Source organism: Lygodium microphyllum, chromosome 8 (assembly GCF_053477565.2).
Source record: "Lygodium microphyllum isolate KBCC chromosome 8, Lygodium_microphyllum_v1.1.10, whole genome shotgun sequence".
Lineage (NCBI taxonomy): Eukaryota > Viridiplantae > Streptophyta > Polypodiopsida > Schizaeales > Lygodiaceae > Lygodium > Lygodium microphyllum.
The window spans coordinates 79284194-79310654 of record NC_141142.1 but is presented as its reverse complement, the minus strand read 5'-3'; positions in this window follow the sequence as shown (position 1 = coordinate 79310654).

The window sequence follows — 26461 nt, the reverse complement described above, 5'->3', positions numbered from 1 at the left end:
GAGGAAATGTGGATACCTGAAGCTTCCATGAACGTGCTGAAAAAGACCATTCTACCCTTCATCGATGATATGCTTCTGAATTACTGTGGCTGTCATTTGATGATGTTTCCTACATTCATTTCAGTTCATAGAACCTCAACATTACTGGAAATCCACCTTGACAAGATGTGTATGCAGTCACGAAGCTAGAAGAAACATGCTATTTTGTCCTTTTAGAATCATGAACCGATTTCTATTGTTCGTCTGACAAAAATCTGTGACACTTGTCCAACCAGTTTAAAAGCAAACACTGCTCCTGAAAAATTTATTCTTGTCTGAATGAAGAAGAAGAGCCAACCTTCTATACTGTTTATTTTTACAAGGATGTCATCAGCTCTATGTCATACTAATCAACCTTGGTTCCATTGATCTTTTTCTGAGCTGCAATGTAGACATTTACAACAGTAAACATCTGTGCAAGATTATTGAATCCTGGCAACAACTGCTGTGCTTTCTGAAGAAACTTGAGGATACCACTATAACCATGGGCTACAAGCTTCCTCTCTGCAATATCCCATGTTTCCACTACTAATATTTGTGTTCATTCAAGAATTACAGCAGAATTTCAGCATCATAGCTTTTCTGGAGCACAGTACAACAAAGAAAAGGAGGAGACTTGCTGAAGGATTGTTTAATTGAAGGACTGTTAACACTGACAGGACTGCAATTCTTTACTAAAAGAAAATTACACAGAGATACTACTTTTGATTACTCTATGTTAACAACAGTAGACAACAGTAAATAAGAATAATTCAGCTTGATTGATCTTCCATCTCGAAATTTATCAAGGTCTTGAGTAGACACGACTTTGCTTTCAAAAACCCTTCGACAACGTCGAGGGGGGAGGATTCCCTCCCCTCCCCTATATAAAGGAGGGAGCGCTAACAGTCTGTGGGATGGGGAGGGAAGAACGACGTCGATGGTGCCATACTACCGGATGGACATAGAGGAGGGAGAGATGATTTTGAGAAGCTTATAAGGCCATAATGTTGCAGACCGTGTCAAGAGAGATGAGGGGAGAGCATCAGTGTCCCGTCGCTGCCAAAGGTCGTGGAAGAAGGCATTGAGTCGTTGCTGCCGTCTCATAGCCGTCGGACAGCTGGTTACTCCCCTGCCACGTCAGAAAAGCTTCCTAGTGGAAGCTTCCTAAGGGGGGGGACTAATTAAGCCCCCTTTCACCCCCCTCATATCCCTTCTACTCTTTCATTTCCCCCCTCCCCCCCCCCCCCCCCCCCCCCCCCCCGGGTTTTTAAAAACCCTCAAGTCCCCCTTCCTATACCCTTCCCTTACCAATTCCCCCCTCCCGGTTCTACCCCTTAGAAATCCTTTCACCCCGCCCCGATCTTGAGGCCTTAACCCCTGCCCGAGGGCCGTTAAACCCCCACAACCCTTGGCCTCATAACCCACAAATCCCTTTCCCGTGCCTAAATTTGTAAAGTCCCTTCTTGTGTTTCTTTGAAACTGTGTTACACCCTCTCATATTCTTTTTTTTAAACACTTCCCCCCTAAGCCCCTTACCCCCCGTGTCCCCTTTTCCTTACATACCCTTCCCCCCCCCCGTGCTAGAAGCCTTCATCCTTCACCTTTCCCCTATCACTCCGGGTTAAAATCCCTAAAACCTTTACTATTCCGTGTCCTAAAACCTCTCTAAAAATCCCCCTTCCTATACCTTTTACCCCAAGCCCAAAGTTCTTCCAAGGGTCATATGGTTGCAAAGCCACACTCACCCATAACCTTTTTGCCATATATATACCCTATAGGGCCTTCTTAGGCTTTATAAACCTTTCCCTCTCCGAAGAAGCTAAGACCTTAAAGGTCTTATTACCCTTCTCGTGGTCAATCCTTTGAACGGCTCCTTGCCTTGAAAGAGAGACGGTGGAAATCCGAAAAGGAGAGAAAAAGCTGCCTTCACATCCGAAGGATTACAACTGTGATGCCGCCTAAGAAAGTCCAAGGAGTAGCTGCGGGAGGGTCATCTCTTGGTATCCATGTGGATATCTCACCCCAAAACTAGGTTTTTCCTTCTTGGTTTTATATTGGTTTTAATTTAATCATGCAAGATGAATTGTTTGGGATAAGATATATTTTGTCTTAGTTATTTACGATGAAGGAGTTTAGTTTAATTGGACATGCAAAAATGATTATATAATAAACATAGTTTCCTTCAAATAGCATCATGCTTTGAAACGAATTACGAGCAAGATTATCTACCTACTATATTAGTATATTTTGGTTAAATCTTGAAGGTATAAAAATTGCATCTTGCACCACTAACCCCTATTCTTTTTTGCAACGAATCATCATAGAAGGTGAAATTCATGAAAGGTTTCTTACGTTGCTTAAACTCTAGGAAATTATCATTGCTAACTGCATATCTTAGCAAGGAAAAGATTGTTATTTGGCATGAGTTTCGTTTGCAAGGAAAAAAGGAAGATTAATTGAATTTACCTAACCTCAAAGCAATAAAGTTTAGGACTGAAAAATCAATTGTCACAAGGATAACAAATCGTGCTGAGGTGATCTCAATATTACCTTCTAAAAGTTAACCGAATTCATGTAAACCTAGAAATACCTATGCTGCGAAATATGTCTTGGGGAATGATTTAAAAACCAAGAAACATTTATACCTTAAACATTTGACTACCTTCCCTGATTGTAGGGTCAATAAATCGTAAATAAATAAAGAACTAGGGTTTGTCCCTGAGGTTCTTAAAAAGATATCCTAGGTCTGACAAATGTCAGCTTAAAGAAACTAAAATGGATTGTTTCATCGTATATTACGTTGCAGGTCTTGCGCAGCAAGTACGAAGTCATATGGTCTTATGATTGATTCACAAGAAGGAAGGTTAAATACCCTCAGCAAGGATGGCAGATCCTTATGCAAGTTATCTTGCAAAAGGATGTATTCTTTGATATCCTTCTAAATAAGGAAGGTTAAAAACCGGAAACTAAAGTACCCAATGAACTTTAGGGTTGACCAAGTTGGGTTAATAGGGTACACCCTAACCCAGAATATAAGGGATCTTGCCAAGTTGCAAGACTCCCTGGAACGAGTGCTAATGCATTCGAAAGGAAAGAATCATTCCTTAGCAGTTTGCCAACAACAAGATCGGATAGTGGAAATGTTTGTGCTTGCTAGAGATTTTAGAGCACTGTTTCATTTATGAATTACAAGCTAAATGAATATCTATACTTCAAGTTGAAGGCATGAAGGGAGAGGCACCTTCAGTTACCCCCGACTGCCTGCCTGACCCTAACCAAGGGGGTTGTTGACCGCGCCGGGAATCTGGACCGAACCCGCCGCGAGAGGTCTCTCCGTTGAGCTCTACATGGAGCAAGAGGACGCTTGGGTGCCAGGGGGGCTCTGGCCGTAAATCCCTCACCATTCGGGTCCTGCACAAGAGACTAATGTGACTCGAGATTGGATCTCGAGGCCCATATACTAGTTTACGGGCGGAAGCTTGGAATGGTGATCCCTGTGGATTACTGGATAGCCTTTGGGCGGATTATGGACAAGCCTACGGGCGGAACTCCTTGTGTTTCAAAGATAAAAATGATGATATGTTAATAAAGAACTTGTTTGATATTGTTTTTCTATGTCACGTGATAAGATTACGTGAAGGAACCAGTGCTTAACGGATTAATTAAAGAAGCTGATTGTTACATGTCAAATTAATGTGTTAGATAATTACATAACTAAAATAAACCGAGGAAAGTGCAGAGGATGGGCCATGGGTGCGTCCTACGATTGGGCGGTCCCGGTTGGCCGCGAACTTTTCTCAAATCTCGAAGAATAGCTGGATGATCATCAAAGGACACAACAACGAAAGCGATGTCCTAGAGTTATGTCTTACCCGATTTAGGCTGTTTTAGGGGAACGGAATGGGACTATGCCATATGGCAGAGAGGTTGAGCTTTGCATCCCTCTCGTTTTCCATTCTCCTTGAACCAAGTGCAATGTGAATCCGCTTCGGACCTGGCGTTTCTGCGTAAAGTAGTTTGCTTAGGTCCGACGCTAGTTGCTGTTAGGTGATGACCAATCATGAAAACCCTAATTCCGGTCGATCCTAAGTGGAAACGGCTAGAATACTTCCGCTACGTGGAAGACGCGGGAAACCCTAGATCGCAAAACCCGTAACATTCCATGGGAGTGCCGGGCGGAGCTTTCTAGACATCCTTTCCGATGGAGTGCTAGGACGTGTCTTGGATAATGCTAGTGGACACGTTACAATTATTGATTAGTAATCTAAACAATTTAAAGCAAAGTATCTAACTAAACTAACTAACTAATAGATCAATCTATAAACCTATCACCCCCTCGTGTTTTCTCACTCACTCTCCTCTCTCCCTCCCTCTCTCTCTCTCTTTAAATTAGTTAGACTAACTAATAGATAAATCTATAAATCTATATCCTTAAACTATACAAACCTCTCTCTATTGTTCTCTCTTTCTTTTCCTTTTATCTTCTCCCTCTCTCATTTTCTCTCTCTCCCTCAATGCACCTCATTCTCAAAAAAAGAAGAAGAATAAGAACAAACCAAGAGGATGATGGATTGTTTATCTCCTCTTCGCGACAAACCCTCTCTTTGTTTCTCTCCACTCCCTCATGTTTTCTCACTCAATCTCCTCTCTCCCTCCCCCCTTCTCTCTCTTTCTTACATTCATTGTTATCTTTCATGTTTATTCTCTCTCTCTCTCTCTCTCTCTCGTGTACTCTCCTCCTTTTCCTTTCTTCTTCTCCCTCTCTCATTTCCTCTCTAATTCCCTCTCTTTCATCCTCAATGCACTTTATTCTCAACAAAATAAATAAATAAAAGAATAAAGAACAAGAACAAATCAAGAGGAGGCAATGTACTCACCGCAAAGGCTTAAGGATGGATTCCTCATCTTCTCTTGGCGATGGCCCCTCTTCTTCCTTTGTGCACTTCCTTATCTTCTTGAAAACAACAATGGCGATGGCAGCGGTGGTGAGAAGCTCTCATTCTCTCTCATTCTATCTTCCTCTCTCTCTCCCTCCCAAAGGCACAATCTCTTTTACTCTCTCTTTCACTCTTTGCGGTAAAATGTCACGCTCGAGTTTCGTGCCGGCTTTTTTTTTCTCCGAGTACTGTCGCTATTTGCATTGCATTCGACGCTGCTAGTATGCATCATAGACATTGCTCGTCACTATACCCCTATATCCTCATAGTGGTGGACATTCATAATTACCAAGAACAATATCATGCAAGTCATTGACGTCAAGAATTAGCACCATCTTTACTTTCCACCCAAGAAATCCTTGTCCTTGAAAGTGAGTAACGAAACGTTGTGGAGAAGGAAACCTATTAAGAATCATAGAATTTGACATAGCTGGCTCAGAGAATACATACAATCTACACAGCATACATGAAATGAGGAGATAAAAGTGCAGCACAACAAATCGTACACATAAGCGATGTTGTAAGGAAAGACGTTAAGTTTAAAAAGTATACTCCAAAATAAAGAGACCCAAGATGGATGAAAGGTGGGCAAGAATAAAGCAACACAAAATAGACAAAACGTGTGAGAGAAGAAATTGATCCAACATAGATGAGAAATATGAACAATGCTCAAAACATTATCGCTTTACTTTTTAGCCAAGAATAGATGATGATCTAGCTAATTTTGGTAGAAATGTAGAGGCGTAAGAGTGAGTAATCATGACAAAACCTGTGTCATAGAAGTCTACACGAAAAGCTATTGTTTTGTTTGTTTCTATATGTCAGGTCTAGTTTACATAAAATGACATCAATTTTAACACATAACTCTAAATTAAGAATGGATTTGATAGGAAGAAATCTTGTGAGTTCTAGCAAATTAAAAAAATTGGTTTTCTTGAGATAGGTGTTTCCTTAAAAGTTCCCCAAATAGAGACTTTTAGGGTATCCAAGAAAGAAGGAATATCTACAATTCAATATATCTGCAATCTAAATGATGATCAATGATGATAAAGTGAGCTTCTTCTATGCTTAAAATTCATAACATAAAATGCTCACAACATACACAATACATTAAATTTAAGCATAAAAAGAACATGAATCAAGAGTAGAAGAGATGTTACATAGGTATACTTTCTTATTGTCTTCTCAAGGAGTTTCTTGTAATCAATCGTGATAGCTCTAATACCATGTTGACATGTAAAGAGAGAAGATATGTAGAGATGTGATAGAGAGAGAAGACACATACCATATACACTCCCAAAAACTATATCATATTGATCACAATCTATATATATATTTATATAAGTGAAACTAGTCTACATAGGGTGAGCTATATATAGCTCCAACATCCTTCCCCCCCTCCCTCTCTCTTCCCACCATCCCTCCTCCCCCTCCCTTCTTCCTTCTCCTCTCTCTCTCTCTCTCTCTTTGCCATTCCTTCACTTCTTCCTTCTCCTTCCCCTCTCTCTTCGCCATTCTTTCACTTCTTCCCATATTCTTTCTTCTTTTCCTCTCTCCCATTTTCTGTCCTCTCTCTCCTTCCCTTTCTCCTCCTCCAAGAAGTCCACCAACCCCTTTAACCTCCCTATGGCGGTCGCCCCCTACTCTATCTCATCATGCCACCTAGGCCTCCGCTAGCACCTAGAAATGTGCTAGCACCCCTCCACCTTTGCATCATCACCCGCTAATTGGCCTCCCCCCTTTCCTACCACTCAACGTTACGCTTCCCTCCCCCAATTTCTATCCCCACACCCTCCATCTATCCTTCCATCCCCCCTCCATACATTGGCGTCATTTTTGACTCCCCGTCTCCCATTTTTGACCCCCTAAATTCCCTACTTTACCCTTCTCCCTACTACCCATCATATTTAGCCTCTAAAATGGTGAAGTAAAGAGAGGAAGGAGAGTGAAAAAAAAAGAGAGAGCTAGAAAGAGAAGGGGAGAAAAAGGGGCAAAAAGAGGGATAAAAAGAGAGATAGAGAAAATAACAAATAGAGACCGAGAGAAGGAGAGAGAAAATTTGAATCAAGAGAACCAAATGATAGAAAAATAAAGGCATATGGGGAAGAGAGATATAGAGGGGTGGGGAGGGAGGGTATTTCAATGTCTTATTTTATGAGTTTTTTATTTTCTATCTTTGATTTTGATTGTAACGAGATGCATTGGGTGCGAATGGAGAGGAAACGAGAGGACATAGAGAAAAGAAGGGAGGGAAAGGAAAAGAGAGAAGAAGTGATAGTGGGGAGGGAAGATGGAGGAGAGAAAGAAACATTTATAGAGAGAGGGAGAGAGAGAAACAAAGAAGGATGAAGGGAGGCAAATAAAAAAGAGAAAGAGAAAGAGAATGTGAAAGGTGGGAAGAGAAATAAATAAGGAGGAAGGAAGGTAAATAAAAAAAGGGAAGAGAGAGAGAGAAAGAGGGATGGAGAGAGAAATAAAAAGGGGTATAGATAAAGATAGAGAGACATGCAAAGATAGACCAATTGGAGAATGATGATTGTCATGATGTCTAATATCATGAGGCGTATCTTTATCAGTGTGTCCCATGTCCTTGCTCTCAATGCAAGTTGGCAATCAGACGAAAGTGTCGCTTGTCTAGAAAACACCATTAGGGTCAAAAAACATAAAAAACAACACTTTTGTTAATTTGTGGATTAAGGACACGTGAACAAAAATATGGTATTCTTGTCTCCTCTGCTTTTGAGATAGTAAAGTTCATTTTGTGGTTCTCCTCTCCTATTTAGCCAAAATCTTCAAACCTTGATAAGTTTTGGCAATCCCAATGGCCCCTATTAACTAATAAAAGATGTCAAAACCTCCGATGAAGACATGTCAAAGTTAAGTTAATTAATACTGATCCGGGTTTTTTACAACCCGGATTATTACCACAAAATTTGGCCAAATCCCCTATCAAGAGCTTAGCATATCACTTTGGGTTTACTCTTCAAGCACTAGGTATGCTACATTGCTTCTCGATTATGATAACTCTAGCAAATGGGGGAAACAAGTTCTTAGAAGGCATGTCAATGTAAAGGGTAAAAGGGATGGTTATCTTAGTGAAGATGAAAATGGATTACACCTAGGAGTTGAGTGAATGCATAGATTTTTCAAAGGACTAGCCTCCAACTACACATGAGCTCCGTCTGCATCACTAAGATTTGGAATCTATCACCATCATTAGAGGACACCTTACCCTAGCACACAAGTCAATATCCACATCATGGTGTCATTTGGATCTTGCACAAAAGCTTACAAGCATGGACCCCTTTTGTCACATGCTTATATATATTTATATACATATGGGGGACTAAAGTCAAAGCAGCTTTTGAAAGCCATTTTTTATAATCTCAATAACTCCCAAGAAAATTCCCGCGCAGAAGAAACTTTTTTCAAATTCCTCACGGATTTGAAGTTACGAAGGCGCAGACTGCTGGCTATTTGCAATTTTCTTCTCTCTTTCACCACACCAACTTTCCACTCTATCCTTGTAAATATACTATAATAATGTGCTTTGGGCACCCACCTCTTGTAATCTAGCTCCATTTCTCTATTTTGTCTACCACCACCCTTGGCTTCTTGCATGATGACCAAGTGGGGACTTGTTCCATCCACTATTCTCCATATTTTCAAAGATGCCATACATCATCTAGGATTATGTTAATCAAGAAGATTAGCTTAATCTAATCCCTCATGGAGGCTATATAAAGAGCCCATGGAGAATGAAGAAGGGGGAGAGGAAGAAGGACAATGACAAGTCCATGAGAGCATTCTAGAATATCCTCATCTCTTTGAGGTAAGCTATGAGTGAGTTTTTTTATTATGTAGCATAATGGCAAGCTTCCTCTACCTCTTCTCCTATTATCTCCCTCTCTTCTCATCTTCTCATTCCATGTAGCATAATGGCAAGCTTCTTCTACCTCTTTTCCTTTTGTCTCCCTCTCCTCTCATCTCTCTCTCTTATATTACAATATGGTGTCTAGTACATATATTCTCTCTTGTAAATTTGTGTCTTGGTTCTCTTGATTCTCTTTGAGAAAAGGGATGTCCTAGCCCATCCTCCCTTTGACTAGGTGGTGCCCCTCTTTAGTTTTCTTAGTGAGGATTGGAGGTTGGATGGGTAAGAGGCAACCCGTTCATCATTTCAGCCCTCATTTTTTGTGCCCCCACTGAGGACATTCTCAACCACAATTCTCTATCTCCTTATGTGGGACGATACAACACATAGTGGTACATCCTCTACTACAAGTTCCCCAAGTGGCTCTTCTCCAACACATTCACCAATTTTTTTTGAAGCTGGTCGAAGTCCATGACTCCCAGAATGGTCTCCTAAGGAAGCCCAAGAAAGAAAGTATGCCTATCGGATGACGGCACGCATGGGGTAAAAGGTGTTCACTTTAGAAATTCCATTATCTCACAACGGAAAAAATTATGTTGCCATCAATTGCTAGGTTCTCATAATTGTGGTGAGTGTTTTGCAAACAAAGTGAAAGCCCTTCCGAGAGGTCCTCGTCTCCAAATCATCAAATCCCTCTCTCTCTGGCCTAATCCACATCAAAGGAGGACAACTATGCATGAACGGTGTGGAGTTTTGTAGAAGTGCAAAGTATGGAGACTACCTTTAACTGTTGTTAGCTCGAAGGTTGGGTGTGGTTGAAAAGGTGGCCATCACATCTTATGAAATATATGTCGCCGAGGATGGACACACCAAGGCAAGAACAATCATTGGTGAGCAAATTCTCCGTATAGCAAAGTTGGTGGGTTCCAAAAAGAAACACTTTGGGAAAAATCCTTCATAATTCAAGAAAGTGCATTCCCTCTACTCCCTTAAGTACTCTCCACTCATGAATAATAACAATGGCCCAAATTTCTACACCTTCCACTCTGTACAAAACATCCGAGTTAATGTATGCATCAGTAGAAATGTTTTCTTCCAGCAGCGTCTTGTCATGTACTTTGGGGCTGAAAGATTAAGGGAGATTCTTGTATCACCAGAACCTATAATCTTCCCAATGCTAGACTACAATGCATCCTTCAATATACATGTCTTTATTCTATTATAATAGTTTCTCATGAATCAGAACGAGTTGTATGGACCTATCCATCCACTTGCTATGCAAACTGTGCATATTGTAGCTAGCACAAAGCTTAGATTCCAAGGCATTATTAGAAGCATACTGGGGCCTAGACATCTTGCTGAAATCAATGCATCTGTGAACCCATTCATCCTTCCCCTTATAAAATACAACTTAAGTCTAGACATTTTCATCTTCATACTCTACTAAGGCGACATGGCATTTCCAAGTTTTTTTGGGCACAAAGGGGAGAAAGCTCTAGACTTTTTGGATGACTTAGAAATGGCCTTCCTAGTCACAGGCCGGGATGATGAAGCAACCAAAGTACGGTCCTTCTCTTTAGTTCTAAAGTGTGATGCTCGAGTGTGGTATCAAGCTCTCCCGGAGGCTACAAGGGGTAATTGGGAGGATCTCAAGACCGCATTCATGCACAAGTACCAAGATACAGAGCCACCTGAAGATATTTGGAGACAGCTCTTAGATCTTCGCCAAACTGTAGCAGGGGAATACCAAACCTATGAAGGCATGTTTATAAAATTGTGGGATAAATGGATAGCCTCTTTAGCCGAGGGAGAAAGAGTACCTGATTGCCTTAAGAAAGATTGTTTTCTAGCCAGACTCCATCCTCTACTAAGGGAGAAGGTCAAAGAAAAGTTTCCCACATCCTATGAAGAATCTGTCACTTATGCCAGGGAGAAAGATAGAAAATTGAAGTATCAAGCCCAGTTGAAGGGGGGAGTTGAGCCCATACAGGTTTTACCAACCATGCCAAGGCCTAGAGAAATAACAGAAGCCCCACCTGAACTGGAGATACCACAGCAAGAGCTCCTACAACGCATTACTAATCAACTTGAAAGCCTTTCATTAAATTTGGTGCAAGGAGTACAACCCCCTCCCCTCATAAATGAAGGCAATCGAGGTCCAAGGAGGCAAGAAAGAGAGTATGTTTGCTATAATTGTGGGGAGACTGGCCATGCTATGAACTTTTGCCCTCATCCTAGGCGTTTTCCAGGAAATGGGTTCCAACCAAGAAGGAGGGGACAACAAGTGACACCACCTAGGGAAAGGTCTGTTCCACCGAATCCAGGGCCTCCACCGCCGGTTCAAGTTCTCCAGCATCCTCGACCATTTGCAGAGGTGCCGCCCTTGCCTATTCAACCGCCAGAGAATCATGATGTTAGGATAATTAGTTTAGATGAGAGTGATGTCAAAGGGAAGGCCAAAGTAGTAGAGGTTGAAGCAATGCCGGTGAAGAAAGCCCGTAGAATTGAGAGAATGGAGCCTACACCACTAAAGGAGGTTGAAAATATGGAAGAGGAGCCAGAGTCATCAATGGCTGCAAAGACACGCAACAGTAAAAAGAGGGGGGCTCGCTCACGCCGACACATTGAGCCAGATGATTTTTCCCTGGGTAAAGGTACTAGAGCTTATGATTTGCTTGCTGATGTGAGGAATCAAGGGCCAAAAATTTCATGGCTCCAATTACTACATCTATCTCCAACAGTGCAGCGATAATGGTCAAAGATGGTAAGCATTAGACCCATGAAGAATAGACATGTGAATGCAATCCAGGCTAGAAAGATGAAAGATATTGTGTCTCTAGTGGAAGCCGAAATCAATGGACAGAGAGTGTCAAAGACATATGTGGATGGAGGTGCAGAGATTTGTGTCATGACGGAAAAGTTGATGCATCGTTTGGGATTATAGGTAAATGAAACTACTAAATTTGGGGCTAAAATGGCTAACAATGTAGTAGTAAATTGTTTGGGAGTTATAAAGAAAGTCAAGGTAACGGTGTGTGGAGTGCAATTGGAGCTTGACATGTATGTGATGCCAGTGAAGGGGGACAGCTATCCGCTCATTCTTGGGCGACCATGGCTAATGGAAATGAAAGCCATACAAGATTGGGAGACAGGGGCTTTAGAGCTAAGGCCACAAAAGGGGCTGCATAAAAAATGGAAGAGCACTATCTACAACATGAAGGAGGGCCGACAAGAGGATCTTGTGTTAGAGACCACCGCTGATGAATGGAGTTCCAGCAAGGGTTGGTCATCTATGACAGAGGGAGAGTCTTCTAATGAGGAGGAAGAAAGCTCTCTAGAAGTGATAGGGATTACATTAAAAGGGCCTTCTAGTAGTGCAATTCCAGAGCAGCTTCCAAAGGTCGAGAAGGAGGGGTTAGAAAAAATGTTGGCTAAGGATCTATCAGTTGAGGAGAAGGCACCCTACATGGAAGTGGTGATAAAACACTCTGCACTTTTTATTTCAGATTATGAACACATCACAGGTGTGACTGTAGTACAACATCACATTAATCTATAAGAGGGAGCACGACCAGTGGTGCAGCGACTACGACGATTGGGAGTAGTTCAACAAAACGCTCTACTCACAGAGGTGCAACGACTTTTAAAGGCAGGCTTCATCTATCCAATAGGGGACTCAGAGTGGGTTTCACCTGTGGTGGTGATACCTAAGAAGAATGGAAAATAGAGGATTTGTGTGGATTACAAGTCGCTAAATGCTGCAACTAAGAGAGATCACTTTCCTCTTCCCTTTCAAGATGAAATACTCAACAGGGTGGCCGGGCATGAGAGATACACTATTTGTGATGGGTATTCAGGTTATTTCCAGATCCGAATAGCTGAGGCGGATCAACAAAAGACCACCTTCATTACACCTTGGGGTTGTTTTGCTTACAAAGTAATGCCATTTGGATTAACAAATGCCCCAGCTACCTTCCAGCGATTCATGAATTATGTCTTCTAGCCATATTTTGGAAAATCCATCAGGATCTTTATTGATGATTTTTGTATTTATAGTTCTAAGGCTTTACATCTAGGAAAGGTGGATGAAGCTTTCAACCGCCTTGCACAAATGGGGGGGAAATTAAACCATGAGAAGTGTTGCATTGGCGAAAGCAGTGTAACTTTGTTAGGGCATGTCGTAAGTGAGAGGGGCATTGAAGCAGATCCAAACAAAGTTAAGGCCCTATTGGCGGTGCCATCACCATCTTCTGTGAAGCAACTAACCTCTTTCATTCAAAAGGTGCGATATATGGGGCGGTTCATTCATCTCCTCTCCCAATTAATATTTCCACTGCAATAGTTAACCCACTCTGATGAGCTCCTATGGAGTGACGAAAGCGAAAGGTGCTTTCACAAGGTGAAGAAGGCTCTTAGCACCCTTCCTATAATTTTACAGCCTTGTTGGGATCAGGAGTTTTTTGTCAATCCGAGTTTTGGGGAAGATGCTCTAGGGGCAGCACTAATACAAAAGGATGCTAAAACTGGCCTAATGAGACCGGTTTACTTTTCTAGTAGAGTAATGACAGCATCAGAACGAGGGTACAAGATGGTCGAGCTGATGGTTTTGTCTCTAATGTTTACTGTAAGAAAGTTTCGTCATTATCTTCTCCCTAGGCCATTCACAGTGATCACGACAGAAGAGCATTTTCCCTATGCCTTACAGTACATGGATGTTTCAGCTAGAATCGCTAAGTGGGTGATACAACTCCAAGAGTTTGACTACACCTTCAAGGTGGAGGATTCTACTCGAGCTTGCCTAGCTGATTTGTTGACCCATAGATGCCATCAAAAGAAGGAAAAGGAGAAGGGAAAGGTAAAAGAGGAGACACTTCCTCTTGAGGAGCCACCGCGGGTGGAGAATGCCCATGCCCTCTACTTTGATGGAGCCTACAAGCGTATTAAAGACAAAGCGGCAGCAGGAATAGTGGTGTTCAGTCCCAAAGGTGACAAACTTTATGGAGAAGGTATCAGCTTGGAGGATGTCCATTCTAACAATGAGGCAGAACATCAAGCCTTGCTTTTAGGTTTGAGGTGGTGTCTCTCACATGGTATCACTCGGCTTAATGTTTTTGGGGATTCTATGCTCATTGTTAAGCAAATGAAAGGAATCTGGGCTTGTAAAAATGATAACTTAGCAGTGAAAATGAGGGAAGCTAAAACTCTCATGAGAAAGCTACAGAAAGCCCAAATCTATTTTGTGCCAAGGCACACAAATGGCGACACAGATGCTCTAGCAGCTGAAAAATTGATGGTGGGCATCATTACAGTAAAGCTTCCCTTGTTTTAGGGTAAGTTTCAACTACAAGATATGCTTTATTTTCTTGAGCAACGTGAGGCACCTACACATATGAGTAAAAGTGAGAAAAGGTGGCTAGCTACTAAGGCCACTAAATACCGCTTGATAAATGATGTGTTGTATTGCAAAGGAAAGGATGCAGTGCTTAGAAGGGTGCCAACAGCAAAGGAGATTATAGATGTGATTAAGAGCTGCCATGAAGGGGTTTGTGGCGGACATTTTGCTCAAGAAATAACTAGCAGAAAGATTCTCCAAGCCGGTTTTGTGTGGCCTAGTCTACATCGAGATGTGCAACATTGGTGCCGCACTTGTGACGATTGCCAAAAGGCCGAACCAAGGAAGCTAGTGTATGAGGAACAAAATCCCATAACTACATATGGCCCATTTGAGAAATGGGGGATTGATGCAATAGGGCCACTCCCACGAACTCAATCTGGCAAGGAATACATCATAATGGGAGTGGACTACATGATGAGGTGGGCAGAGGCTTCAGCAACTAGTAGGATCACAGCCCAAGAAGTGGGAAAATTTGTGTTTGAAAATATTTGTTGTAGGTTTGGCATACCTTTGGAAATTATCTCTGATCGAGGTCCTGGTTTTAGGGCAAACCTAGTAGGGGAGCTAATGGAAATGCTAAAAATCAAGCACATGCATTCTACTCCCTACTATCCACAATGTAATGGTTTGGTCCAAAAAGTGAATGGGCTGATTTGTAAGATAATTACCAAGCAAGTACACATGCACCCCAAGCACTGGGATAAAAAATTGAATGCAGCTCTTTGGGCCTATAGGACTTCATTTAGAACCTCACTTGGCTATACTCCATTTCACCTCGTCTATGGCCAAGAGGCTTTGCTTCCTATAGAGGTGGAACTGGCCAGTTTGCGTGTTTTAGTAGCCAGTCAAGAGAAGAATCAAGATAAGAAGTTAGAGGAAAGGATCTTGGATCTAGAGAGACTGGAGTTAGATAGAGAAGCAGCAGCCCAACACTATTCCATGCAGGCTGAAGAGAGGAGGAAGACATTTAATAAGAAGCTGGCTAGCAAACACATAAGGGAAGGATCACTTGTGCTACGCTATGATAACCGCTTTGACAACAGAAAGGATGCTAAACTTGTGTTCAAGTGGGAAGGGCCATTCATGGACATAAGGAGATATCCAAATGGAAGCTATAAGCTAGGTGACATGGATGGGAAGGTTCACAAGACAAGGGTAAATGGATGGCCATTGAAGCCTTATTTTCAAAGAAATATGAACACTTTGGAGCAATCATTCAATGAGGAGCCACCAATGAGGGGGTGCAGTCCTCCTTGCTCTATTGGACCATCATTATCAAGCTAGAGGCATGAATACCTCTAGCCTAAGGGGAGGGCTAATGATCCGGGTTTTTTACAACCCGGATTATTACCACAAAATTTGACCAAATCCCCTATCAAGAGCTTAGCATATCACTTTGGGTTTACTCTTCAAGCACTAGGTATGCTACATTGCTTCTCGATTATGATAACTCTAGCAAATGGGGGGAACAAGTTCTTAGAAGGCATGTCAATGTAAAGGGTAAAAGGGATGGTTATCTTAGTGAAGATGAAAATGGATTACACCTAGGAGTTGAGTGAATGCATAGATTTTTCAAAGGACTAGCCTCCAACTACACATGGGCTCCGTCTGCATCACTAAGATTTGGAATCTATCACCATCATTAGAGGACACCTTACCCTAGCACACAAGTCAATATCCACATCATGGTGTCATTTGGATCTTGCACAAAAGCTTACAAGCATGGACCCCTTTTGTCACATGCTTATATATATTTATATACATATGGGGGACTAAAGTCAAAGCAGCTTTTGAAAGCCATTTTTTATAATCTCAATAACTCCCAAGAAAAAGCGAATTTCAAGAAAATTCCCGCGCATAAGAAACTTTTTTCAAATTCCTCACGGATTTGAAGTTACGAAGGCGCAGACTGCTGGCTATTTGCAATTTTCTTCTCTCTTTCACCACACCAACTTTCCACTCTATCTTTGTAAATATATTATAATAATGTGCTTTGGGCACCCACCTCTTGTAATCTAGCTCCATTTCTCTATTTTGTCTACCACCACCCTTGGCTTCTTGCATGATGACCAAGTGGAGACTTGTTCCATCCACTATTCTCCATATTTTCAAAGATGCCATACATAATCTAGGATTATGTTAATCAAGAAGATTAGCTTAATCTAATCCCTCATGAAGGCTATATAAAGAGCCCATGGAGAATGAAGAAGGGGGAGAGGAAGAAGGACAATGACAAGTCCATGAGAGCATTCTAGAATATCCTCATCTCTTTGAGGTAAGCTATGAGTGAGTTTTTTTATTATGTAGCATAATGGCAAGCTTCCTCTACCTCTTCTCCTATTATCTCCCTCTCTTCTCATCTTCTCATTCCATGTAGCATAATGGCAAGCTTCTTCTACCTCTTCTCCTCTTATCTCCCTCTCCTCTCATCTCTCTCTCTTACATTCCAATATGGTGTCTAGTACATATATTCTCTCTTGTAAATTTGTGTCTTGGTTCTCTTGATTCTCTTTGAGAAAAGGGATGTCCTAGCCCATCCTCCCTTTGGCTAGGTGGTGCCCCTCTTTAGTTTTCTTAGTGAGGATTGGAGGTTGGATTGGTAAGAGGCAACCCGTTCATCATTTTAGCCCTCATTACCATTTTGAAAATTAAGAAAATTTTCAAAGTTCTTGGTGCTCGTAGTATTTTTAATTTGTCTCATTGACCTGCCTCTTTAGATTTCTTTCTCTACACATTATCAACATACTAGTTTTCTTTTACATGGCACCCACAAGGCATCCTTCTCATTCCATAAACTCTTGCACCATGTATAGCAAGAGCGCAAATGGAGAATGGAAGCCCAAAACATTTACTATAAATGATTGGGTTACAATGCTACCATCTTGCAGGGGCTCTCATAGAGTGAAAAAAACAAAACAAGGGGATATCAAATATCATTGGAAAGGACACATCTTTGCCTTCAAAACCATGGGATAGAGATATGCACTTGGCTCCATGGGAATTTTTTTCCTAGCAAGCACACTGTAAGTTTGAGTTGTAAAATATATGTGAGTATATGGTTTTGTTTGAAGCATATGCTATATAATGGATTGTTGGTTATAGATATCTTTCCATCAACAAGTTTCGACCTGTGGAGAGCCTCAATGGAACATTCCATGCCATTCATAAAGAGTTTGTAGATACTATTTATACTGATCAGACCACGAGTTTTTTGCATGAAAGTGGAATTTTTGTGTATTATGCACAATGTGTGGTTCCTTCAAGAGTAGGTGTGTATGGATACCTTGAAGATCTGTAGTTACCAAGCCTCTCATCTTTGGATTGGGAGATGCCTGATGGAGCAACAATGGAGAGTTTTAAACTCAAGATTGCTCAATATATTCAAAAGGCTATGACTCTTGGAAGGATCTCGAGAAGAGTACGCTTATCGTGATTTTTACCCTTGCATGTTTTTATAGCTTGCTTTAAAACAACATGTTTACAACAGACAAAGGTTTCATGGCTAAACAAAAAAAAATTAGAGGAAGATTTGGACAAAATTTTAGGTCTATGCTAGAAAGTCAAGGAATCTGACCACAAAGGTGACTTTATAAGGTGCAATGTGTGCCCTTAATCATTGGGTTTATTCTATAATATATCTTAGAAATCTGTTATCATAGGTTTTGATTATAGAAGATACAAACTTAGATTGGGTGCTTGGGTTTCTTTAGATTCAGATATTGATTGTAAGACATTGAAACTTACAGTGCAAGTTATCGCAAAAGAAGTAAAGGAGGTGAATATTACTTTAAAGTGGAGTCTTAAGGATATAAGAGACACCTTGGAGTTTCTAGAGAATGTTACTCCTAGATATAAGAGACACCTTGGAGTTTCTAGAGAATGTTACCCCTGGATATAAGTTCAAGGTAAATGGTACTATAATTGGAAAAAGAGCTGAGAGCTTTGTATCATGTATGAGTTGTTTTCCTCCTAGTGTTGTGAGTTTTAGACCATAAATATGCACGTATAAATAATTTTGAATCTTTCTTTTACTCACAAATATTGCTACTAGAAACATGGAATTATACACATTGATAAGTACTATTTAAAAAAATATTGGTATAAGCTTTGCAATGATTCTGTGAATAACAAAATGTTATTTGTGGACCAAAATGATTTCATTATATCATGAGTTACAAAATTGCAGTACAAGTAAATAAGAAAGACTTGGTACAAGCTGTATAATTCTCTATGATTCTATGAACAAAAAATCATCTTTCATGGGTAAGATCAAAATGACGTATCATTACATTTTGGGTTAGAATATTGCACTACACATGTATACAGAAGGCGAATGTTTCTTCAGTACAAATAGACAGACTGATAATTATAAGGCTATTCTTTAGCTTCTCTTTGATCTTTAGCTTCTCTATCCTCAGCCTGTTCTTTAGCTTCTCCTTGATCTATAGCTTCTCCATCCTTAAGACTTCTCTCCTTCTTTGGAAAAGTGGCTTCATCTTCCATACTTTCATCCGTCATCACTAGTTTCCTCTTCGTAGGTGTTTTCTTTGGTCGCACGAAGAAATTAATTACCTCATGCACTATTTTCTCCTTGGGCTTTAGAGGGGATGGACTAAATTTCAATGGAGAAAGCTTAGGCATGCCCTTTGTTTTGGGCCACTTTTGTTTGGACCTTCAAGACTTCTTTTTCTTCGTGGTTGCCATTCTCTTGCCTTTTCCCTTCTTTGTTTCTTGTCCTTTGGAATTTTTAGTTGGGAGAGGGAAATCTGGGTCAACCGGTGTAATTGCCCAATCTAAAACTAGTTCATTACACCTCTCTTATATCCACCACATGTATGACTTAGAGTAGTCTCTGCACTATAACAAAGCACACAAGCTATTTGAAGTAGCAAGAGACTTTTACTATAAAAAGGATAAAACATAGGATACTTACATTCGCCCCCTCTACATTTAGTAACTTTGAATCTATTATCCTTGAAGCATTTGAAACCACTCCTCAGCCACAACTATGTATGTCATTTTGCAATGGGACCTCTTGAAGCAGAAACTTGAAAGGTCTCTAAGGATGAACAATGCTTTCAAAGCTGGTGTTCAAGTGGGTAGTAACAAGTCTAGCAGCACTGCACATATTAACTTATTAGCGAATATTATAAACGTTATCCAATAAAAGATAAAATAAAGAGTGTTTATTGACAATACATCTTTGATTGGCCATAGATTCCTGAAAGAGCATTCATAAAAATGACCTCTCTTGTAGGAATGTCAGTATAGATTAGGCTCCACTATCCTCTTCAAACCAAAACACAAGTGAGAAATAACCTTAAAGACAAATCATCAAGAGATAGAATTTTGAAAAAAGTATCTTTCAATATATGGAAAAAAAAATATGATGGTTTGTGACACTATCAAAGTACTTAAAAAACCTTGCAATATTTGAATCAGATTTTGAAAACAAATCCATAGAGAGAAGTGTATCAATAACAAATATACCCTTAGCAATATCAATGCTAAGAGAAGAAACATATGCCCTATATACAAAGTAAAGAATGAACAAGAGAATGAGTGTAAAATAAGGACCCTTGGAAAAATTCATTATAAATAAAGAGAAGAAAAAGACCTTACCTCAAACAACAATAAACTATTGAATCTCTTAGTTGAGTAACCTACAATAACATTCACAACCATTTGGTCGTACATTTTGCCCATCCTCTCATAGTTCACTAGGCCAAGGGACAAAATCTTTCTCTGTGAGATCATATCCTCATTTTCTATTACCTCTTTTCTTTTCTCCTCCAAGACAACCTCTTTCTCACTTGCAACCCTTGTAGGATACAAATGGGTAACCTCTTCAATCTTGGGTGCTAGTGGCTCTTTCTGCTTTCTCTTGGGTGGAACATTGAGGATTCCAAATGCCTTTTGATCAGTTGATGGAAGAGGCTTCAAGAATTTTTCAAACCTATATCTAAGTTTGCTAACCATACTAAAGTCTTTATTCATTAATGTAATTTGATGTGCATGGGCATCTACAATATAAGTATCATTCATAAAATCTAAATCCTCTACTGCCTCTTGCAAGCACAGTAGGGCAGACAACTACCATCTCTTGTTGAGGTCATCCAAAGAAGCAATAGAGGAAAACCTATCAGACATCTCCTTGACCAGTCTAAAAAATCCAGTCTTAGAAATAAGGTGACAACGAAGTGAATTTGAATTCCTACTTTGCCCTTATCACTTCGTATTGGTGGATTCCAGCACAATGCGAATACACGAGTTCCTTGTGTTTTTGTTTGCACACCCTAGCTTCATATTTTTCCCGCTTGCAATTCAGCGCAAGAGGACAAGAAGAAGCTTTATAGCTCCAATACAACACGATGAAGGTTGAACTAAAGTTCGTGAAGTATGCTATCGTGTTGTTTTAGACAACTTAGCAGCTTTATAGCTCCAATACAATGCAATGAAGATTGTTGCTAAAGTTGATGAAATATGTTATCGCGTTGTTTCGGACAACTCAGTAGCTTTTGACATCATTAATGTGGAACATATGACAGCTCTATCAATCGGATATGTCAATACTGTTGAACAAATGATAGTCATGTCGTAAGGTTTGAATTCGCATTCGAGCCAACTAAGAAGTTCTTATATACTCGAGGGTGCTGATGTCCATGTGTCATGTTCTCATTGGCTATTTGATTAGGGTTTCTAGAGCGTTCCTTCTTCCCCCCTCATGCATATTTAAGGCCAACCAAAAAAATTTGCGCACTTTTCTTCCCCATTTCACCGACTCCATCTCCATCTTCCTTCTCGGTGTGCTCCGAACTGTCCGTCTCCTTCTCCTCTCGACTTTGACCAAGGCTCTGACCAACATCAAACTTGTCTCCTTCTTCATCACTGACATCCCCTCTGTCTATAATCCTATCTTCAACCTCCACATCACCCCCTGTGTCCATACTCTATCGCCCCTTCTATCCGTACTCCATGAACCCCTCCGTCCATACTCTGTGACTCCCTTGGTCCATACTTTGTCACCTCATTCGTCAAAGTTGCCCTCCATCTAGGAAAATTCCCAAAGTCCAGCCCGCAAGGAAAAATACACCAAAATAGTGCGAGAAGATAAATAGAAAGGTTTTGATTTTTTTCCTATCGCATTGTATTCTCGTCAGAAACAGTGTTTTCCTACCCTCGCAAAAATGGCTTGATGCTGGCGTTTGGAGACTCCAAAATGCTTCTATTCATGTCGTATTCCTAACTCATCCAACTTGGAGTGACTGCTGCACTTCAAAAGGCTTATATATTGATATTCGCATTGTATAGGCAAGTAGTCTAAAGCCTCTTGAGCTACTGAATCTCAAGGAGATGTCTGGTATAGAGATGTCACACATGTCTGCCTCCACATCTATGAAGAGAAAAAGAGTCCTTGAGCCCACAATGACAAGGAGTCAGTTACCTTAAATGTTTCAATAGCATCTCATGTGTATGTGACAACTGAAGGTTCAAGCAAGGATTCAAAGAAGGGAAAGGCTTCAAAGTCTCTTGTGAGGATCTAGGGCTGTCTCAAATTACAGATGTCATAGCCTCTAAGAAGCTTTTGGATTTTCTCATAGAAAACAATATTGACATTGCTTTCTATCCAAGAGCTAGGGAGTTTTTCAATCCAGAGTGCAACCTTGATCAAGTTCTTAATTTCTCAAATGACTTTTGCAAGGAAGATTTTGTAGAGTTTGAAGAGTTGGCATATCGTTTTGTTCAGTTGGATTCCAAGGAATTTGTTCACACCCCTGTTGGAATGTCAAGGATTGAGAAGTCCTTGTTTACCAAGAAATGTGGTTATCATTCTCTTGATAGATTTTATCCATTTGAGTTATGCTCTTTACACCCAAAAAATACAAGCTTATGTTTAAGTCTATTGCATTCATTTTATTTTCCCTTGTGAAATACCCTCTAAGATCTGATAAAAAGCATAAATAAACCTCAAAATTATCTAGTTGTTTCCTTCTTAAAGAGATTGTAGATGAAGTTGATGTTGAGGAGCAACTAGACACCCACATGGAAGCATTAGTTGCAAAGGACCTAGATGTTGCTGAATTGGAAGCAGAGACAGTAATAGAAGAGACAACTATAGAGGTTGATGAGCCATTTGACACTCCTTCAAGACTTATCATTCCATCTTTTCCTACTTTTCCAATTAAAAACAAGGAGTACATATTATTATCTAATCTCCAAATTCTTTTCAATTTGAGAGAAGATTATTGCTTGGCAGTTATTACAAAGGCATCTGTAGATGCAAATGGAATAATGAATGTTGAAAATGAGTCCAAGGAGAACTTACTTAAATTAGATACTCAAATGTCTGATGATAAGTTTATAGATACATCAAATGTTTTTCCCTATGTTTAAGCAAGGTTAAAGATGCTGAGAGAGAGTTACAGGTTGCTAACAAAGAGTTTGACTTTCAAGAGAAGCTTGGAATCTTCAATTTCGAAAGGGAGGATTAAGAATATATAAAAGAGTTCAATGATATCAATGAGACATCAATTATCTTATGGAATCCAAGAAAACTTGAGAGTGATGAAAATCAAATGGTAATGCATTCTTTTGTTTTTGTGGAACCACATACATATTTTCATTTTTTTCATTCTGACTATTGCTTTTACAGTTGGAGATTGCAAATGAGGATAATTTCTTGGGAAGAGCCAAAGGATTGAGAGTTGGTGGTAGTTCCCTAAACGATGTTGCACTTTGGCATTACATATTAAGTATTGATCCCAATATTCTGTTGGTTTTGCATAGCACTTTCCCAGAGAAGGACTCATGGCCAATTGTCTATGTTAAAGCACTTACAAGGATTCTTGGATACTGAGGTTTGCAGTATAATGCGCACAAAGTTATGTTTTTGGAAAATATAGTAGCAATCCAAATATTTGGTTATGGTCCAAGCTTCTCTACCTTGAGGACTGGATACTTCCTTGCATACTCATCTTTTTTTTTAGCAGCAAACAAAACAGATATCAAATCCATAGCTAGATACAAGAGAAGAAAGTTTTTACGTTATAGAGGAAAAATGCCTGAGGAGGACGAGGATGTAAAGGATCTTAAAAGCTATCCATGTATATAATATTTTGAAAATAGTATCGGTATTTTAGATTCCACTACTGTATTTATTGTGTTCTCCATCTTTGAAGTTGTCTTTAAAAAAACCAATTGAATAACTCTTGAAGGGCATTGGCTTTTGTTGCTTCTCCTCCATGTCTAGTGCTCCAAAAGAAATGCATACGTGCTTGGTAGTGAGATTTCTCCATACCTTGGCTACTCTAAGTTTCTAGGAGCCCTTGCTCTTCCAAAAAATAAGGCCCGTGAATAAGAAGAATATGCTATGACAACCCAACAAGCAATAATCACTTTAAATCATTAAACCTTGTTTTCAAAGTAGAAAGGTTCAAATTTATGTCTATCTTACCAAGTAGAAAGTAATATTCTTTTCTCCCCACGCTTCCTTAATTGCTTTAACAAGATTCACAATTGAACGTTTGTACTCTTTTGAATAATTAGATGTTATCTTTTGTTTCCTGAGCATTTTAAAAAATATTGTCTTCAAACCTTCATTCTAGGAATGCAATTCGCGGTGTGCTAGCCACATTTGTTGTGATTGCACACAACTCTCTCTAGCACTCCCACAATGCATTCATTTGTTTACCAATATGATTTCTTGGAAATCATCTAGCTTTTGCACCCCCCATAGAGAGATCTGCTAAGACCTCTCTTTTTTTCCTTGAGGCTATTGGATCCTTTCTTAGGTGAACTTGACCTCCATGAAAACCCATTTTTGACAGTAAAGCCTCACATTTATCAATGTAGTCATCTGACAAAGATAATGGTTTTATTGAATATGCATACTCAAGATGCAAACTCAAGATGAAAACTCAAGATGCAATCTAAGCAACTTATCAATTATTCTAATCTCTACATGTAATGTACAAATATGAACATTCCTTAGAGAGATTGAAAGAATAGGATCCCACAAGCCATCCACGTTTTTGAACTTGTTTAAATCTATAGAGTTCTGAGTCGGGGCTCTTCTTACTGGCCGCAAAGTACTCCATTCTTTGGATCCCAAACTCTCCATGAAATAAATACAAGGATATTTTTCATTGGCCCCATTACTTACTCCAAGAATATATTTGATACTTTTTAAGCCAATACTCATATGCCATTCAACATTAAAACTACCAACACCATCGACTATCAACATTTCACCTCCACTTTGAGACTTTATAATATCAGGAATACCTATATGAGAGAATAACAATTTCAAGATTTCATGACTTTTAGTTTGGTACTTGGGCCGTACAAATCCACCAAAGCTTCATCTTGGATTGTATCTTAAACTATTGTTCTTGCCCCCTACCAATATTGTAATCCAATGACCTGTTCATGATACAAATGCGGACTCTTTCTAACTTTTGGTCCCTTTTGAATCTGTGCTTCATCCAATTTTAGTGCGAACTTCAAAATACCACCACATTCATGGACAGTAAATTTATACATATGGACCATTGCAATCTAGACTCTTTTAAGATCAATCCAAATATTGTTAAATGTATTGTGGTTGGAAATGGGAGAGAAAAAATGATGGATGCTGCACTGGACGAGAAAGTGAATCATTTTTGTATGTTGCATCATTCATCCATGGAGAAGTGGCTTGCTGGGTGTGAGCAGGCTAGTAAAGATTGGAAAGAAGTGGGATCAAAATTTTGACACAGTACATGCCATCAATCGACTCAATATTGTGAGGGCATGGAGAAGATGCCACTATTTATGTCTATGCGATGGTTACATGGAGCTTTGATTGCAACTTCTCACAAAGGGGTAAAGGTCTTTACTCTGAGGAGTGGGAATTGTCAAGGGGATATAGTCCCAAGATGATCGCATGTTTTATAAGCTATCATATCTAGATTTTATATGTGACAATTAATGTAACAGTTTCAATGTACAATACAAAATCCACAGTGCAGCATGGTCGTGCGAGCAATATTTCCACGTTAAACTTATGGACAAAATGCGCTCTACAACTGGTGTCATGGCAAAGTTTGAGCAAGAGAGACGACATCGGGCCATGGATCCAAACACTATTATAGATGAGATCGAGAATTTTAAAAACTTGCAAAGTATTATCTTAGTGGATTACCGTAGCTTCTCCACATGATCATATTTGATGTACAATGGTTCAAATTGGTATTGGAAGGAGTTGGGACGATCGTTCGGTGAGATCCATTTGGATTTCTGAAAATAAATTCTAAGAAAAGATGGATGGATTCGCACGATACATTTGTCTTGCCGGCCCATTGTGAGTAGGTGCATGGCTTATTTTTTAAATTTTTGTCATGAAACAGAACAATGAAAAATGTTAATTCACTCTTATATGTGATTATTGTAGACGAGGAGAGTATGCAAGTAGAGGGGTCGATATTGTAGAGGGTAGAGGTCAAAGTGGGCTTGAAGCATGTAGAGGAGGCAGAAACATGGGTAACGATGATGGAAAGACAAGTGGCTACGAATTCTTTGAGAATGAAGTGGACTCCTCCTTGTGTGGTTACCTATCTATAGACCTTCTAGTGTACATGGAGTTATCCCAAAATATTGACATGGGACCATAGGCTAGATCATACTTGCTACATCCGCCTACTCACTTCGTTGATGAATCACTTTTAACAGTACTTTAGAATATGCATTTTAATTAGAATCATTTTTTTGAGAGTTATATTACTATGCTTTACTTAAAAATTTATATTCATTGTGCTAACATCATTTTCTATCTGTAATGTTACCTTTGACGATACTTGGAGAGTAGAATGAGTCAAGGGAAGAGTGAGGAGGATTTGTATAAGATATTCACACTTATGTTTCTAGATCAGATGCATGATGTAGAGATATGGTGGACCAAGAGCTGTCTTGGAAACCATCGGGCCATTTTGTGAGATTTACTTCGACACAATGTAATGCTTTGTTTTCTAGTAGATGAGGTTGATGCTCTAGAGACTAGGCGTGGATGGAGGGAGTGGCTCTTGGGGGGTGCTATAGAGACGTTGATGCTATGAGATTGCGGTCCGTTCGAGATAATGATGCTACTTTTTACTCTCGTACAGATTCCAAAGAGGGTGGCTCAGGTGAGTGTTGTGGAGGCACTGATGCACTGTGTCTGTCTCCTCATTTTGGTGGATACTCGTCACCTCCAAGATT